Source organism: Aegilops tauschii, chromosome 4, assembly GCF_002575655.3.
Source record: "Aegilops tauschii subsp. strangulata cultivar AL8/78 chromosome 4, Aet v6.0, whole genome shotgun sequence".
In the NCBI taxonomy this organism is placed as follows: Eukaryota; Viridiplantae; Streptophyta; class Magnoliopsida; order Poales; family Poaceae; genus Aegilops; species Aegilops tauschii.
In genome coordinates this window covers 490,682,334-490,702,568 of record NC_053038.3, presented here as the reverse complement: position 1 = coordinate 490,702,568, position 20,235 = coordinate 490,682,334, and positions in this window count along the sequence as shown.

Below are 20,235 nucleotides of genomic sequence, written 5' to 3'. Positions count from 1 at the left end.
TGAGACCTGGAAAGAAAGATCTGGATCATGTCGCTGCTGACCCAGAGGATAGATTGATCGTTTTGTATTTTCGTGTCTAGGTCGCAACGTGACAAAGCGATAAGGGGGACACGGCTGAAGAAAAACTGCAGCCATGTGATCCTGCCCATGGAAGCTAGCTAGCGTCTCGGTTGTATTTTCTGCTCCTATACACAACAATCTCAATTCTCAAGACATATACAGTCCCCATACCACTCCTATGCTGTACACAAACTAAGCAAGCGTATCACCTGTGAAGTATGTATAGCACCGGGTGGGAGTGGTGCCGGTCAAGGGTTTTCTTTCTCCCATCGGAAGACGAAAAGCAATCTCACGGCCGCCCCTAGAGAGCTTCGCTCTGCCGGCGGCTCCCCTCTGCCGACGACCTCGATCGTCGGTGATGAGGGGTCGTTGGATCCACGCATGTGGATCGTTTTACTCATTAGTAACTTGTAGGTTTTTTGGCTGTTCATAATCTTGGCTTCGGAGATGGCGATGCGACCGTTGAATAAAGAATCTTCAGATGCTTTCCCTACGAGCCGATCCGATCTTTGTTTGGAAACCAGACTGTTCAAGCAAGTATGGCGTGGCGGCGGCATTCTCGTGGTGGACTTGTGTCCTCGGGCTCCGCCGTTGCGATGGCGTTTGCTCCAGCGCCGGTGCGGAGCTTGGGAGGTAGTCTAGGAGCGGATGCAGCATTGGCGGCATCTCGGAGATGGTGGATCGTGTGCTGAGTTTGTGATTCGTGGCAGACAGGTATGGTTTCCTCTTCCAAAGTCTTAGTCGTGCAAGGGTGCCATATCTGGAGTTCGATGACGTGTCCGGTGTGTTGTCCCGGTTTGATTTGTTCAACGGCAATGGCTTCGCATGTGGCGAGCCACCTTGAAGGTCCGCAAAGCTGTGTATTAGCGATGGAGCTGCGTCGAGCTTGGGTGAGAAGGTGACCCATCATTTTTTTCTTTGGTGTCTGTTGTGGTGGTGCCGGATGCAGGTGACGGGCATTGGTGTGAAGCGCAAGGGTTTCTTTAAGCTTGATTGTAATTTTCTTTCTTGGTTGCTGTTCCTTTGTGCAAAGATTAGCGTTTTGTTGTCTTTTTAGTTTGAGCATTGATAGGTGCTGGTCAGCCGGCCGAAATTTCGGTCGATCGCCACGCATTGGCCCAATAACACCCGTCAGATCAGTCCTCCCCCCCCCACACACACAGTTAAACAGCCTGTATGAGTTGGCCTCGACGAAAAAAGGGCAGTCTCCCCACGAGCGGCCCCCTCCTGCTGGCGACCGCCCCTCACCGCTTGTCCTCGCCGGGCACCGTCCTCTCGTCCGTGCTCCCAACACGCTGCCGCCCTCCGCCTGAGATCTGTCCGCGCATATCCGTCAGGATCCCATGAGTTTGAGCGTGCGCACGCGCACGCTCACACACACATATATATAGTAGCACTATTCTGATCCCAGGATCAGAATAGTTATTCGGATCACGGTCGGCCCTGGGCCCGATGATACGTTCCTGAGATCAAAAAAACCCACTCGACCGATTACATTACAGAAAAAAGCCCACCCCACCCCACCGGCTCCCCGATCCCCACCCTGGCCTCGCTCGATCCCCTTCCCCGAACCCCGCACCCTTCCTGGATCTCGCCGCCCCGCGCGCCTCCTCTGCCACGGCCGGCGAGCCACCTCCCTCCGCGGCCGGTGCGCCTCCTCCCGCCGACCGACCTACCCAAGGCGCCCCCCGACCTACCAGCCCGGGGTCGCTGTGCGCCGCCCACCAACCTTCGCGCGCCACCGGGAACCTGCTGCCGCACTTCCGCCATGGCCGCACGCTCCTTCGCGCCCCAACCACCGCCACCGCCGGGGATCCTTGAACACCATCAACCTGGCACGCAGTCCATGGCCGCCACCCCACGCAGTCCCCTTCTTGCTGCCGATGAGTAAATTGCACAGAAGTACCACAATTGGGGCATTGGAAGCAGATTGGTACCAAGATTGGTAATTTTTACATGTCAGTACCAAGATTGGGGCTAGCCGTTGCAAAAAAGACTAAAAGCTCGTTTTGTACGTATTGACACTAAAGCTGACCGATTGGGCCCGCCCGTCAGGCGCCATGCTGGCCAGTGCGCGCGTCGCCTGCGCTGGCTGCGCGCTGACTCGGACGAGGCCGGCCCGTTGGTGCGACCGAGCCAGAACCCGACCCCGCTCTGCCCTGTTCCTTTTCCTCGCACCCTCGCCGGCGGCTGCCTCCCCGCCCGCCCCACCGCCGCCGCACCACGCCGCCGTAGCCATGGATCGAACTGCTTAGGCGCTGTCACCTCCCTCGCGCCCTCCTCTCCCCCGCGGTTGCTGTGCCCTAGGCGACGATGGCCTCGGCGACTCCGGCAGGCGGCGATGGCCTGGGCGATGCGAGCGGCGGCGACCTCCCCCGCTTCGATGGCAGTGGCGGCTACTCCAGCTCGGAGTACAGTAGCGCGGAGGAAGATTTTGCGGAGCCGGCGTTGTCGATGGAGCAGAGGCTGCGGCTGGCGCGAATTTGGGTGGACAACCCTAGCACCGCCCATCACTGGTCTCATGGCTTCGGTGGTGTTCTGTAAGTGCTCCACTGTTCCATTCTTGCTCCATTCTTGCTCACTGAAATTGGGGATTAGGGTTAGAGTTTACTACCTGCATGTTTAGCACTCTAATTGCTAGGCCTAACTAGAGCAGAGTAGTATAGTGGATTACATGAGTCCTAACTAGAGCAGAGTAGCATTATGTGTTACCTAACTGGAGTAGAGCAGAGCAGCATCAGTGGATTACATTGTTATTTCTTAGTCCAAATTGTCAGAGCAGCATTAGGTGTTACCTAGCTAGGGTAAATAAAAGCTTTGCTTATATGTTAACTTAAACAAAGCTCTGTTTATATGTTAACTTGTGTATATGTTAACTTAAACAAAGCTCTGTTTATATGTTAACTGAAACAAATCTTTGTTTATATGTTAGACAATATGTTAAGTAAAATTGTTTATTAACCAATTTTGTCTGTTATTTCATTTTGCAGTTTGTATGATGACATTTTGGATGTTAGGTTCTATTTTGATGCTTCAGAAATGTTAGAGCTGAAGCTCTGCAGTTCAGATGTAACATACCTGAATATGATTGCAGTGATGGAAACCCAAGGATTTAGTGAATATGATCTGCTGTTTCACATTGAGAATCCAGATTTAGGGGAGAAAGGATTGGAGATGGTAGAGAGTAATGCTGAGTTGCAACTAGTAAAGAGGCATGTTGAGGAGTGTAAGGTTTTAAATTTTCTAGTGAGGGCATGTCCACCTCCTTGCAGCAAGTTTGAGAGGCAAGAATTATCCACTGTTGTGTATGAAGAGCCTGTGTTATATGATCTCAGTGAGCCACCCATCTATGCTGTTGATGAAGAAGGAGTTGCCTTTGAAAGTCAGAGTAGCAGCTGCAGTTTAGCTCATGGTACTGGTGTTTGCACACAAGAGAGCAAGAATGTAAAAGGAAAACTGAAAGCTGTTTTGGAAATAGAAGAAGAAGAGGGATATGATGGCAGTGGTGGTTCTGATTGTGAAGGTGAAGATGACAGTGATGTAAACCCTTTTTATATGGGTGATGCTGATGACATAGAGATGGATGAGGGAAAGAAACAGAGAGAGTATGATGAAGTAGAAGAGGAACAAACAGATGATGAAGAATCTGAGGAGGAAGAAATGGTGCATTACTCGGGTGACACAGAGGTTGAGGAACCTTTTGAAATGGATGAAGATGACAAGGTTGTTTCACAGGATGAAGAAACTGTAATTGTACATGAAGAGAAGAAGAAGAAGAAACAGAAGCTTCCAGTTAGGAAAGGGCCTACAACAAGGACACATTCAAGTGTAGTTCAAGAGGAGGAACCTGATTTCAAACCTTCATCTGATGAAGAAGAGAAATGATTGTTGAAGGAGGCTGCTGATGATGGTTATGAGCCATTGTCATTTGTGCTGCCAAAGAAAAGGAAGAGCAGGGCAAAGCAGAGGCCTCCTAGAAAATGGTACAATGAGAAAATGGAGGCACCACATGAGCAATTATGTCTAAAGATGTGTTTCAAGGATCAACATCAATTCAGAGAGGCTTTGTTGAACTTACACATCACTCAAGGCAGAAACTTCAAATATCATAGGAACTCAGATCAAAGAATAATTGTAGAATGCAACCAAAAACATTGCAACTTCTTTATGGTGGCAGCAGTTATAAAAGGTGAAACTACTTTTGTAATTAAGAAGATGAGAATTAAGCACACTTGCCCTATTAGTACAGAGACAACAAGGGTAAGTGCCAAGTGGCTTGCACAGAAGTATGAGTCACTGTTCAGATCTGATCTAACAACTGGCATTCAGACTTTGATTGATGCCTGCATGGAGAAGTATGGTGTGGATGTGCCCAAGTCAATGGCATATAGGGCAAAGAACCTAGCTATTGATGCTGTGCTAGGAGACCACAAGAAGCAATACCCTAGGTTGAAAGACTATGCTCAGACAGTGATGGATACAAACCCTGGGAGTAGAGTAGTAGTCACTACTGTAATTCCAACACCCACTGAAAAAATCCCCCATCCAGGTCCAAGATTCCATGCTATGTTCTATTGCATCAATGGAGCAAGGGAGGGGTTTCTCAAGGGGTGCAGACCATTCATTGGTTAGTTTGTTCACCTTGTGCATTAGTTACATATTGTTTCATCTTGAAATGCATTTGAATGTTTTTAATACTGAATTTGCTTGCTCATTCAGGTGTTGATGGGTGCTTCATTAAGTTAACTACTGGTGCTCAACTACTTGCTGCCACTGGTAGAGATGGCAACAACAATATATACCCACTAGCATTTGGTATTGTTGGGCAAGAGGACACACCTAACTGGTGTTGGTTTCTACACCAACTTAAAATCTGCCTAGGAGGAGAAGTGGGAAGGTTTGGTCCATATACAATAATGTCAGATAGACAAAAGGTATGTGCTTGCATCTTATGTCATTGTTCCTATATGGTTGTTTTGTGCTAGATAGTAGCTTAGCTAGTTTAATCGTGTGTCCCAGGGCCTACTGAATGCAGTGAATGCTGTCTTTCCTAAGTGCAACCAAAGGTTCTGCCTTAGGCATATCTATGCAAACTTCCAAAATGCTGGGTTTAGGGGGGAAGATCTGAAAAAGTGTATGGATAATGCTGCCTATGCATATAGTGAACACAAATTTAACATTGCAATGAATGACCTTAGAGCTGAGTGTGAGCAAGCTTGGGAGTGGCTTTGTCAAATACCCAAGAAAACATGGGCAAGGCATGCATTTGACACAAACTGCAAGACTGACCTTGTAGTTAACAATTTATCTGAGGTGTTCAACAAGTATGTCCTAGATGTTAGGAAGAAACCAATTAGGACAATGTGTGATGGAATAAAGGATAAGTAGATGGTGAGGTGGCATAGGAATAGGGAGAGTGGAAAGAAAGCTAGATGGGACATAACACCCCATTATAGTGAGAAGCTAGAGGTTGAGAAGGAGAGGGCCAAATATTGCAAACCAATTCAAGCGGGTGGGGACTTGTGGCAAGTTACAAGTGGGCAGCAAACCCATGCTGTTAACTTGCAAATGCACACATGTGGGTGCAGAAAATGGGACCTAAGTGGCATCCCATGTAACCATGCCATCTCAGCAATAAACAAGGCCAAAAGAAAACCAGAGGATTGTGTCAGCAAGTTCTTCAAGAAAGAAATTTATCTGGCAGCTTATGAACCAATGATCTATCCAGTTCTTGGTGAGCATGACTAGACAAGGACCCCTGGTCCAGACATTGACCCACCTGCATTTAAAGTGAAGAGAGGAAGAAAGAAAGAGAAGAGGATCAAGGGGAAATTTGAAGTTCCAAAGCCTAAGGCGACGTCAAGAATGGGGACTATAACATGTGGCAATTGTGGACTGCAAGGACATAGGTACACAAGCTGCAACAAGCAGTTGAAGCCTGAGCTGGCTTTGAGGAAGAACAAACATGTGGTAATCCTCTAATAAGTAGTAACAGGTTTTCCTTCTTGTACATTCTTTTTTTTTAAGTACTAACTCATTTTCCTTCTTTGTTTATGCAAGCCTCTTGCAAGGAATTCCAATGCTGGTGCTGCTGCTACTACACCAGCATCAAGAACTTCTCATCCAGCTCCTACAACAACACCAACAGCTGGAACAGGAGCTGGGAGAGGAGCTGGGAGAGGGGCTGCAGCTGCAGCTGCTGGGAGTGGTGCTGCTAGAGGTGCTGGTAGAGGTGCTGGTAGAGGTGCTGCACCAGGTGCTGGGAGAGGTGCTGGGAGAGGGAGAGGTACATTCTCTGCCCCAAGGCAATCTGGTCCCTCCACATCTACTGCTCCCTCCACATCTACTGCTGGGAGAGGTGCTGGTGGTACACATAGTGGATGGAGGAGCTACTTCTATGCAAGTGGTAACTAGATACTTCATGTGTGTGTTCTTGCATCCTATGATACAATGTGGATGTACTTCTATGCTTTGGTTGTGTACTTTAAGAATCAATGCCATATATGGCTTTTGTTCATGTGGATGCATCTGATGAGTGAATGCCTGGATGTTCTTGCATCTTATTGATATGTTGGCTATGCTCAAAATGGTTCTTTTTAAGATTGATATGTTGGTGGCTCGGGGTCGACGGAACCACCTAAAGGCATCATTTAGGGTTTTGGTGGCTCGGGGTCGACGGAACCACCTAAAGCATCATTTAGGGTCTAGGGTGGCTCGGGGTCGACGGAAACCACCTAAAGCATCATTTAGGGTCTAGGGTGGCTCGGGGTCGACGGAAACACCTAAATGCATCATTTAGGGTTTTGGTGGCTCGGGGTCGACGGAACCACCTAAAGCATCATTTAGGGTCTAGGGTGGCTCGGGGACGACGGAACCACATAAAGGCATCAACTAGGGTCTAGGGTGGCTCGGGGTCGACGGAAACACCTAAAGGCATCATTTAGGGTTTTGGTGGCTCGGGGTCGACGGAACACCTAAAGCATCATTTAGGGTCTAGGGTGGCTCGGGGTCGACGGAACCACCTAAAGCATCATTTAGGGTCTAGGGTGGCTCGGGGACGACGAAACCACATAAAGGCATCAACTAGGGTCTAGGGTGGCTCGGGGTCGACGGAAACACCTAAAGGCATCAACTAGGGTCTAGGGTGGCTCGGGGTCGACGGAAACACCTAAAGACATCAACTAGGGTCTAGGGTGGCTTGGGGTCGACGGAACTACCTAAAGGATCATTTAGGGTCTAGGGTGGCTCGGGGTCGACGGAAACACCTAAAGGCATCATTTAGGGTTTTGGTGGCTCGGGGTCGACGGAACCACCTAAAGCATCATTTAGGGTCTAGGGTGGCTCGGGGTCGACGGAAACACCTAAAGGCATCATTTAGGGTTTTGGTGGCTCGGGGTCGACGGAACCACCTAAAGCATCATTTAGGGTCTAGGGTGGCTCGGGGTCGACGGAAACACCTAAATGCATCATTTAGGGTTTTGGTGGCTCGGGGTCGACGGAACCACCTAAAGCATCATTTAGGGTCTAGGGTGGCTCGGGGTCGACGGAAACACCTAAATGCATCATTTAGGGTTTTGGTGGCTCGGGGTTGACGGAACCACCTAAAGCATCATTTAGGGTCTAGGGTGGCTCGGGGACGACGGAACCACATAAAGGCATCAACTAGGGTCTAGGGTGGCTCGGGGTCGACGGAAACACCTAAAGGCATCATTTAGGGTTTTGGTGGCTCGGGGTCGACGGAACCACCTAAAGCATCATTTAGGGTCTAGGGTGGCTCGGGGTCGACGGAACCACCTAAAGCATCATTTAGGGTCTAGGGTGGCTCGGGGACGACGGAACCACATAAAGGCATCAACTAGGGTCTAGGGTGGCTCGGGGTCTACGGAAACACCTAAAGGCATCAACTAGGGTCTAGGGTGGCTCGGGGTCGACGGAAACACCTAAAGACATCAACTAGGGTCTAGGGTGGCTCGGGGACGACGGAAATACCTAAATGCATCATTTATTGTTTTGGTGGCTTGGGGTCGACGGAACCACCTAAAGCATCATTTAGGGTCTAGGGTGGCTCGGGGTCGACGGAACCACCTAAAGCATTCAACTAGGGTCTAGGGTGGCTCGGGGTCGACGGAACCACCTAAAGCATCACTGTAACATAACATATGTAACTATTCCTTTTGCAAATGCATTTAAGCATTTAACCATCAATATAACATAAGCATCACTCTGACATAAGCATCACTCTAACATAAGCATCACTCTAACATAAGCATTACTTTTGCAAATGCATTTAAGCATTTAAGCATCACTATAACATAAGTAACACTGGAGTTCAACACATTATAGAATACACATCCATTGTTCACATTACATAGTGGAGTTCAAATGCACAATCCATCCTTTTCTCACAAAAGGATGAATAGCATAACTACTAGGTACATAAACAACCAGAGTTCACAATTAGTACTAGAACCATACATTACACAACCATAATTCTAAGTTACTAGGTCATTGCACAACCATCATTCCCAAAAGGTCTGCAATGCCCACTAATCTCAAGTCATCTTGTTCAGTTCTGCAAGATGGCCCGGATCCCCTTGATCTTCTCCTTCAGCTTCTCCTCTGCCTTGATGAGCTTAATCTTAAACTCTTGCATCTGCTTCTCTTCATTATGGTTTTCCTTGAGCTTCAGCAGATCAACAACCTGGAGCTTCAACTCTACCTTCTCTTGGGTGAGCTTCTCCTCAAACTTTGTGAACTCTGCATTCTTCAACTCCAAATTCATCCTAGCCTCACTCAACAATTCCTTCTCTTTCATATTCTTCAACTTCAAGTTTTGGATGACAGTTGCTTGAGCACTTGTCAGGTTGCACAGGAGTTCATACTTATGTTGAAGCTTCTGTGCAGCTGCATCTTTCTTTGCCATTTCTGCATTCATACCAACCACCAATTCAGCTCTGCATCGGTGCTGATATGTGACAGCAGACTGCAGATAACTGAAATCCACAACCCTATCCTGCTGAAAGTCCACAAGTTGATGCACATCTTTCACTAACTTGTCATAGTCTGCATCCAGCTTGTTCTTTTCTTCTGTCAACTGATGAATAGTTAGAGCACTTTGAAGATTATCATTCACCCTAGCAGACTTACTCTCTTCAACCATTGACCAAAGCTTCAGCAATGCATTCTCCATTGTTGGGGGCTACTGCTCATCAACCCACTGAACAAACCCACAATTCTGACCTTCCTGGAAAAATTAGAAGGGCAAAATTTAGTACAATACAACTACTAAGAGTACTAAGCAACAGTTAGTTCATGGCAGTACCTAATGTTGGCACTGACATTAACTGGATTTGCACAGCCATTTGCTAAGCAACAGGACCACATTGTAAAATAAATTAATGTAATCCTACAATGGATGATCAACTCATATATTTACCAGGCACCAGAGTAACACTCCATTCAACTTAGAAGTTGCTAAGCAGCCATGTGCTAAGCAACAACAGTTGCTAAGAATTGACCATTAATATAATGGAATCCTAACAGTAATAAGCAACACAATGTGAACTACTTTCCCACCTAAATACACTACACTAGCCTGCAGCAACAAACTAGCTAATGAGACTACCTACTGTCAGCAGTAAGCAATAGTTACTAACTGGCTCCACTGAACTTAATATTGAGCAACACTGCATTTGGAAAAAAGTGTAAATAAATAGCATGTGCACACAACAGGAGCATATATTTTAGCAGAAATGCATTCCACTGAACTTAATAATGATCATTCCTAACAAATTTAGCATGCACATAACTGAATCACAGGTGGCAAACAAGACTCTGCCACTTTCAATGAACACATCCAGTGCTTAATCACCAAGGAAAGAAAATTACCGGCTCTGCACATGCTAAGAACCTTCTCCCAGTCATTGTTCCTTCAAACACAACAAGCCTCTCTGATGGCTTCCCATGCTTCTCGCACAACACTATCATATCTAGCTCAAGACCCTTGTAATCCGGGTCCTCAAGAGAGAAAGGCACCTGCCCAAGCAAAATCCAAGTTACCATCATGTGCAGAGGACGAGGACAAATCAAATCAAACGAAATCCTAACAACAAAGACCACCTACACACAAAAATCCCCAAATTTCCTAAACCTAACCCTAACCCTAGCTCCAATGGAGTAACTTACCTGGTTCAACCCATCGGTGGAGGTTTCGGAGTGCATGTACGGGAGGCTTGAGTTGTCGTCGCTGCTCTCGTCCTCCAGAACCATGGCTGCGGCGGCGTGCTGTGGCGGCCGGCGGTGGCGGGCGCAGGCGACGGCGAGGCAGAGAGCAGGAAGAAAGAAAGAAGAAGGCGAGCGGGGTCGGGGTCGGGGTCTGGCTCGGTCGCACATAAACGGTGCGAGCCGGCCTCGTCCGAGTCAGTGCGCAGCCAGCGCAGGCGACGCGCGCACTGGCCAGTGTGGCGCCTGACGGGCGGGCCCAATCGGTCAGCTTTAGTGTCAATACGTACAAAACGAGCTTTTAGTCTTTTTTGCAACGGCTAGCCCCAATCTTGGTACTGACACGTAAAAATTACCAATCTTGGTACCAATCTTCTTCCAATGCCCCAATTGTGGTACTTCTGTGCAATTTACTCGCTGCCGATGCAAATTCGGTCAACCCCTTCCTCTTCTCCTTCTCTTTCTCCGATGATCTCCGCCCCCGGTGCCGCCGTCCCGCCCGCGCGCTCCGCCTTCCAAATCGGGATCCTCCCACCGATGCTGCAGGCCGCGGCCCCGCGGGACCTCGTCCCGTCGGCGCTATCCCGCGAGCTCCTGCCTCCAGCTATCGCCGGGTCCCGCCTCCACGCAGCAGATTTCGGTGCCTCACGCCTCCAGGAGCTTGGATCCCCGGCGACTCACTGTATCAAAAATTGGAAGCAGGGTCTTGCCCCACGTGCCCCGACGTCATCCGCACAAGTCGTCGACACCGCGCGTCTCCCCTTCCTTCCCTGCTCATGAAATTCTTTTCTTTGGAGAATTTCTTGCTACCTTGGACTGCTCTCTTCTCCTATTTCTCGTAATCTGATGATTTTTGTAGCATTTGAGAATGATTGGTACATTTTTGTTCTGTTTGGATGTCTATCCAGTGGAAGAGATTGATATTACGAGAGAACAATTGTTAGTTGTAACCCCTTCCCCATTCTCTTTCTGGGTGTGTTCAACACATCACTGTAACAACCCTTTTTGCCCCTGTAGGCTCCATCTAGGCACTGCCGTCACAACACATTTTTGTTTTAGGTTGCTATGAATGCAAATGTGTTCTAAATTTATAAGACTCAGATTCCATGGATCGGTTTGCCTGTCCGGTCAATTGGCCATGCGCCATTGCAAATTCTGTTTGCAGGTGTCGGCATTCTCAACGGGGATTTTGACTGTTATGAGTGGCATTGTTTGATTTCAGGATAGCTCTTCTCGCCACGCAATAGTATGAGAGTTGTTGACAGCATGTGTGCATGTGTTTTCGTCATAATTGATCCTGGTCTGACTTCATGCGAAGAAGGTTGTGGAGGATTCGAATGGATTTTATCTGTTTCTGTACATTACTTCCCTTACTAATACTTTTTTTGAGGGGTGCCTTACTGATACTTTGATAGAGGATTAGCGTTCGTGGGTTCTGTGTGGGAGGCATGCGTGCCTAGCACATGAATGTTTGATTATTAAAAATTCGGAAGTTCATAAAAAGAAAGTGAAAAAAAAACAGTTTCAGGAAAAAAGCATGAAGTTCAATTTTAGAAAAAAAATGCAAATTTTAAAAATGAAAATGATTTTAGGGAAAAATAAGAAGTATGAAGTTCAATTTTAAAGGAAATGCAAATAAAAACAAAAACATTTGCAGGAAAAAAATGGAAAACTCAATTTTTTTCCGTTCCTATAAAAAAAGGAAGTATGAAGTTCAATTTTAAAAAAATTGTTTGATCTTTATTTGAAAACCGTATTATGTTAAGAAGTCGAAATTAAAATAACAAAGAAGTCCGAACTTTATTAAAATTGAAAACAATTCTTTACTCGAACAATAAAAAAATGTGAAATTCAAATTAAAATAACAGAGAAGTTCGAAGTTTATAAACAACTCGGATTTTTTTCTTGTTATCAAAGAATAAAAATGAAGAAGTTCAAATTAAAGTAAAAATAGTAACTAAAAAAAGTTAAAAAGGGATAAAACCAAGAAGTTCAGATTAAAATAACGGTGTAGTTCAATTTATATAGAAAACTCAGATTTTCCTCATTTTTAATAATTAAACTAAGAAGTTCAATTTAAAATGTAGAGTGCTTTGATGTTTATTATGTTGGGGATTGTAGCAGAAATTTAAAATTTTCTACGCATCACCAAGATCAATCTATGGAGTCATCTAGCAACGAGAGAGAGGAGTGCATCTACATACCCTTGTAGATCGCGAGCGGAAGCGTTCAAGAGAACGGGGTTGATGGAGTCGTACTCGTCGTGATCCAAATCACCGATGATCCTAGCGCCGAACGGACGGCACCTCCGCGTTCAACACACGTACGGTTGGGACAGACGTCTCCTCCTTCTTGATCCAGCAAGGGGAAAGGAGAGGTTGATGGAGATCCAGCAGCACGACGGCGTGGTGGTGGAAGCAGCGGGGATCTCGGCAGGGCTTCGCCAAGCTCAGCGAGAGGGAGAGGTGTTACGGGGGGAGAGGGAGGCGCCAGGGGCTTGGGTGCGCAGCCCTCCCTCCCCCACTCTTTATATAGGGGCCCTGGGAGGGGGGCGCCGGCCCCTAGAGATCCAATCTCAAGGGGGGGGGGGGCGGCCAAGGGGGAACTTGCCCCCCAAGTCAGGTGGGGCGCCCCCACCCCCGGGTTTCCAACCCTAGGTGCAGGGGGAGGCCCATGGGGGGCGCACCAGCCCACCAGGGGCTGGTTCCCTTCCCACTTCAGCCCATGGGGCCCTCCGGTATAGGTGGCCCCACCCGGTGGACCCCCGGGACCCTTCCGGTGGTCCCGGTACAATACCGGTGACCCCCGAAACTTTCCCGGTGGCCGAAACTGGACTTCCTATATACAAATCTTTACATCCGGACCATTCCGGAACTCCTCGTGATGTCCGGGATCTCATCCGGGACTCCGAACAACTTTCGGGTTACCGCATACTAATATCTCTACAACCCTAGCGTCACCGAACCTTAAGTGTGTAGACCCTACGGGTTCGGGAGACACGCAGACATTACCGAGACGACTCTCCGGTCAATAACCAACAGCGGGATCTGGATACCCATGTTGGCTCCCACATGCTCCTCGATGATCTCATCGGATGAACCACGATGTCGAGGATTCAAGTAATCCCGTATACAATTCCCTTTGTCAATCGGTACGTTACTTGCCCGAGATTCGATCGTCGGTATCCCAATACCTCGTTCAATCTCGTTACCGGCAAGTCACTTTACTCGTTCCGTAATGCATGATCCCGTGACTAACTACTTAGTCACATTGAGCTCATTATGATGATGCAATACTGAGTGGGCCCAGAGATACCTCTCCGTCATACGGAGTGACAAATCCCAGTCTCGATCCAAGCCAACCCAACAGATACTTTCGGAGATACCTGTAGTGCACCTTTATAGCCACCAAGTTACGTTGTGACGTTTGGTACACCCAAAGCATTCCTACGGTATCCGGGAGTTGCACGATCTCATGGTCTAAGGAAATGATACTTGACATTAGAAAAGCTTCAGCAAACGAACTACACGATCTAGTGCTATGCTTAGGATTGGGTCTTGTCCATCACATCATTCTCCTAATGATGTGATCCCGTTATCAATGACATCCAATGTCCATGGTCAGGAAACCGTAACCATCTATTGATCAACGAGCTAATCAACTAGAGGCTCACTAGGGACATGTTATGGTCTATGTGTTCACACATGTATTATGATTTCCGGATAACACAATTATAGCATGAACAATAGACAATTATCACGAACAAGGAAATATAATAATAACCATTTTATTATTGCCTCTAGGGCATATTTCCAACAGTCTCCCACTTGCACTAGAGTCAATAATCTAGTTACATTGGGATGAATCGTACACCCATAGAGTTCTGGTGTTGATCATGTTTTGCCCGTGGAAGAGGTTTAGTCAACGGATCTGCGACATTCAAATCCGTATGTACTTTACAAATATCTATGTCTCCATTTTGAACATTTTCAAGAATGGAGTTGAAGCGACGCTTGATGTGCCTGGTCTTCTTGTGAAACCTGGGCTCCTTGGCAAGGGCAATAGCTCCAGTGTTGTCACAGAAGAGAGTCATCGGCCCCGATGCATTGGGAATAACTCCTAGGTCGGCAATGAACTCCTTCATCCAGATTGCTTCATGTGCTGCCTCCGAGGCTGCCATGTACTCCGCTTCACATGTAGATCCCGCCACGACGCTTTGCTTGCAACTGCACCAGCTGACTGCCCCACCATTCGAAATGTACACGTATCCGGTTTGTGACTTAGAGTCATCCAGATCTGTGTCGAAGCTAGCATCGACGTAACCCTTTACGACGAGCTCTTCGTCACCTCCATAAACGAGAAACATATCCTTAGTCCTTTTCAGGTACTTCAAGATGTTCTTGACCGCTGTCCAGTGTTCCATGCCGGGATTACTTTGGTACCTTCCTACCAAACTTACGGCAAGGTTTACATCAGGTCTGGTACACAGCATGGCATACATAATAGACCCTATGGCCGAGGCATAGGGGACGACATTCATCTTTTCTCTATCTTCTGCCGTGGTCGGGCATTGAGCCGTGCTCAATCTCACACCTTGCAATACAGGCAAGAACCCCTTCTTGGACTGATCCATATTGAACTTCTTCAATATCTTGTCAAGGTATGTGCTCTGTGAAAGACCTATGAGGCGTCTCGATCTATCTCTATAGATCTTGATGCCTAATATGTAAGAAGCTTCTCCAAGGTCCTTCATTGAAAAACACTTATTCAAGTAGGCCTTTATACTTTCCAAGAATTCTATATCATTTCCCATCAATAGTATGTCATCCACATATAATATGAGAAATGCTACAGAGCTCCCACTCACTTTCTTGTAAACACAGGCTTCTCCATAAGTCTGTGTAAACCCAAACGCTTTGATCATCTCATCAAAGCGAATGTTCCAACTCCGAGATAACTGCACCAGCCCATAGATTGAGCGCTGGAGCTTGCATACTTTGTTAGCATTCTTAGGATCGACAAAACCTTCCGGCTGCATCATATACAATTCTTCCTTAAGAAAGACGTTAAGGAATGCCGTTTTGACGTCCATTTGCCATATGTCATAATCGTAGAATGCGGCAATTGCTAACATGATTCGGACGGACTTCAGCTTCGCTACGGGTGAGAAGGTCTCATCGTAGTCAACACCTTGAACTTGTCGATAACCCTTGGCGACAAGTCGAGCTTTATAGATGGTAAAATTTCCATCCGCGTCCGTCTTCTTCTTAAAGATCCATTTATTTTCTATCGCTCGCCGATCATCGGGCAAGTCTGTCAAAGTCCATACTTTGTTTTCAAACATGGATCCTATCTCGGACTGCATGGCTTCAAGCCATTTGTTGGAATCTGACCCGCCATTGCTTCTTCATAGTTCAAAGGTTCACCGTTGTCGAACAACATGATTTCCAGAACAGGGTTGCCGTACCACTCTGGTGCGGAACGTGTCCTTGTGGACCTACGAAGTTCAGTGGTAACTTGATCATGATCGTCATCATTAACTTCCTCTCTAGTCGGTGTAGGCACCACAGAAACATTTTCTTGTGGTGTGCTACTTTCTGGTTTGAGAGGGGTCATCTCATCAAGTTCCACTTTCCTCCCACTTACTTCTTTCGAGAGAAACCCTTTCTCCAGAAAGGACCAGTTCTTGGCAACGAAGATCTTGCCTTCGGATCTGAGGTAGAAGGTATACCCAATGGTTTCCTTAGGGTATCCTATGAACACACATTTTTCCGACTTGGGTTCGAGCTTTTCAGGTTGAAGTTTCTTGACATAAGCATCGCATCCCCAAACTTTAAGAAACGACAGCTTAGGTTTCTTTCCAAACCATAATTCATACGGAGTCGTCTCAACGGATTTCGATGGAGCCCTATTTAAAGTGAATGCGGCAGTCTCTAAAGCATAACCCCAGAATGATAGCGGTAGATCGGTAAGAGACATCATAGATCGCACCATATCCAATAGAGTGCGATTACGACGTTCGGACACACCATTACGCTGAGGTGTTCCAGGCGGCGTGAGCTGTGAAACAATTCCACATTTCCTTAAGTGTGTGCCAAATTCGTGACTCAAATATTCCCCTCCACGATCTGATCGTAAGAACTTTATTTTCCTGTCACGTTGATTCTCAACTTCACTCTGAAATTCCTTGAACTTTTCAAAGGTCTCAGACTTGTGTTTCATTAAGTAGACATACCCATATCTACTCAAGTCATCAGTAAGGGTGAGAACATAACGATAGCCACCGCGAGCCTCAACGCTCATTGGACCGCACACATCAGTATGTATGATTTCCAATAAGTTGGTTGCTCGCTCCATTTTTCCGGAGAACGGAGTCTTGGTCATTTTGCCCATGAGGCATGGTTCGCACGTGTCAAATGATTCATAATCAAGAGACTCCAAAAGTCCATCTGCATGGAGTTTCTTCATGCGTTTGACACCAATGTGACCAAGGCGGCAGTGCCACAAGTATGTGGGACTATCATTATCAACCTTACATTTCTTGGCATTCACACTATGAATATGTGTAACATCACGTTCGAGATTCATTAAGAATAAACCATTGACCAGCGGGGCATGACCATAAAACATATCTCTCATATAAATAGAACAACCATTATTCTCGGATTTAAATGAGTAGCCATCTCGCATTAAACGAGATCCAGATACAATGTTCATGCTCAAAGCTGGCACTAAATAACAATTATTGAGGTTTAAAACTAATCCCGTAGGTAAATGTAGAGGTAGCGTGCCGACGGCGATCACATCGACCTTGGAACCATTCCCGAAGCGCATCGTCACCTCGTCCTTCGCCAGTCTCCGCTTATTCCGCAGCTCCTACTTTGAGTTACAAATATGAGCAACCGCACCGGTATCAAATACCCAGGAGCTACTACGAGCGCTGGTTAGCTACACATCAATAACATGTATATCACATATACCTTTGGTATTGCCGGCCTTCTTATCCGCTAAGTACTTGGGGCAGTTCCGCTTCCAGTGACCGTTTCCCTTGCAATAAAAGCACTCAGTCTCAGGCTTAGGTCCATTCTTTGTCTTCTTCCCGGCAGCTTGCTTACCGGGCGCGACAACTCCCTTGCCGTCTTTCTTGAAGTTCTTCTTACCCTTGCCTTTCTTGAACTTAGTGGTTTTATTCACCATCAACACTTGATGTTCCTTTTTGATCTCCACCTCCGCTGATTTCAGCATTGAATATACCTCAGGAATGGTCTTTTCCATCCCCTGCATATTGAAGTTCATCACAAAGCTCTTGTAGCTAGGTGGGAGCGACTGAAGGATTCTGTCAACGACCGCGTCATCCGGGAGATTAACTCCCAGCTGAGACAAGCGGTTGTGCAACCCAGACATTTTGAGTATGTGTTCGCTGACGGAACTATTCTCCTCCATCTTACAACTGTAGAACTTGTCGGAGACTTCATATCTCTCGACCCGGGCATGAGCTTGGAATACCATTTTCAGCTCTTGGAACATCTCATATGCTCCGTGCTGCTCAAAACGCTTTTGGAGCCCCGGTTCTAAGCTATAAAGCATGCGGCACTGAACCAGGGAGTAATCATCACTACGCGACTGCCAGGCGTTCAGAACGTCTTGAGTTGCTGGGAAAACAGGTGCATCACCTAGCGGTGCTTCAAGGACATATGCTTTCTTGGCAGCTATGAGGATAATCCTCAGGTTACGGACCCAGTCCGTGTAGTTGCTACCATCGTCTTTCAGCTTGGTTTTCTCTAGGAACGCGTTGAAGTTGAGGGCAACATTAGCGTGGGCCATTTGATCTACAAGACATATTGTAAAGATTTTAGACTAAGTTCATGATAATAAATTTCATCTAATCAAATTATTAACGAACTCCCACTCAGACAGACATCCCTCTAGTCATCTAAGTGATACATGATCCGAGTCAACTAGGCCGTGTACGATCATCACGTGAGACGGACTAGTCATCATCGGTGAACATCTTCATGTTGATTGTATCTGCTATACGACTCATGTTCGACCTTTCGGTCTCTTGTGTTCCGAGGCCATGTCTGTACATGCTAGGCTCGTCAAGTCAACCTAAGTGTATTGCGTGTGTAAATCTGGCTTACACCCGTTGTATGCGAACGTTAGAACCTATCACACCCGATCATCACGTGGTGCTTCGGAACAACGAACCTTCGCAACGGTGCACAGTTAGGGGGAGCACTTTCTTGAAATTTTAGCGAGGGATCATCTTATTTATGCTACCGTCGTTCTAAGCAAATAAGATGTAAAACATGATAAACATCACATGCAATCAAATAGTGACATGATATGGCCAATATCATTTTGCTCCTTTTGATCTCCATCTTCGGGGCGCCATGTTCATCATCGTCACCGGCATGACACCATGCTCTCCATCATCATGATCTCCATCATCGTGTCTTCATGAAGTTGTCTCGCCAATTATTACTTCTACTACTATGGCTAACGGTTAGCAATAGAGTAAAGTAATTACATGACGTTTCAGTTGACACGCAGGTCATAAATAAATTAAGACAACTCCTAGGCTCCTGCCGGTTGTCATACTCATCAACATGCAAGTCATGATTCCTATTACAAGAACATGATCAATCTCATACATCACATATATCATTCATCACATCCTTCTGGCCATATCACATCACATGACACTTGCTGCAAAAACAAGTTAGACGTCCTCTAATTGTTGTTGCAAACTTTTACGTGGCTGCTATAGGTTTCTAGCAAGAACGATTCTTACCTACGCCAAAACCACAACGTGATATACCAATTTTTATTTACCCTTCATAAGGACCCTTTTCATCGAATCCGATCCGACTAAAGTGGGAGAGACAGACACCCGCTAGCCACCTTATGCAACTAGTGCATGTTAGTCGGTGGAACCTGTCTCACGTAAGCGTACGTGTAAGGTCGGTCCGGGCCGCTTCATCCCACGATGCCGCCGAATCAAGATAAGACTAGTAACGGCAAGTAAATTGACAAAATCAACGCCCACAACAACTTGTGTTCTACTCGTGCATAGAAACTACGCATAGACCTAGCTCATGATGCCACTGTTGGGGATCGTAGCAGAAATTCAAAATTTTCTACGCATCACCAAGATCAATCTATGGAGTCATCTAGCAACGAGAGAGAGGAGTGCATCTACATACCCTTGTAGATCGCGAGCGGAAGCGTTCAAGAGAACGGGGTTGATGGAGTCGTACTCGTCATGATCCAAATCACCGATGATCCTAGCGCCGAACGGATGGCACCTCCGCGTTCAACACAAGTACGGTTGGGAGAGATGTCTCCTCCTTCTTGATCCAGCAAGGGGAAAGGAGAGGTTGATGTAGATCCAGCAGCACGGCGGCGTGGTGGTGGAAGCAGCGGGGATCTCGACAGGGCTTCGCCAAGCTCAGCGAGAGGGAGAGGTGTTACATGGGGAGAGGGAGGCGCCAGGGGCTTGGGTGCGCAGTCCTCCCTCCCCCTCTTTATATAGGGGCCCTGGGGGGGGGGGGGCGCCAGCCCCTAGAGATCCAATCTCAAGGAGGGGGGGGGCCCAGGGGGAACTTGCCCCCCAAGTCAGGTGGGGCGCCCCCACCCCCAGGGTTTCCAACCCTAGGCGCAGGGGGAGGCCCATGGGGGGCGCACCAGCCCACCAGGGGCTGGTTCCCTTCCCACTTCAGCCCATGGGGCCCTCCGGGATAGGTGGCCCCACCCGGTGGACCCCCGGGACCCTTCCGGTGGTCCCGGTACAATACCGGTGACCCCCGAAACTTTCCCGGTGGCCGAAACTGGACTTCCTATATACAAATCTTTACCTCCGGACCATTCCGGAACTCCTCGTGATGTCCGGGATCTCATCCGGGACTCCGAACAACTTTCGGGTTACCGCATACTAATATCTCTACAACCCTA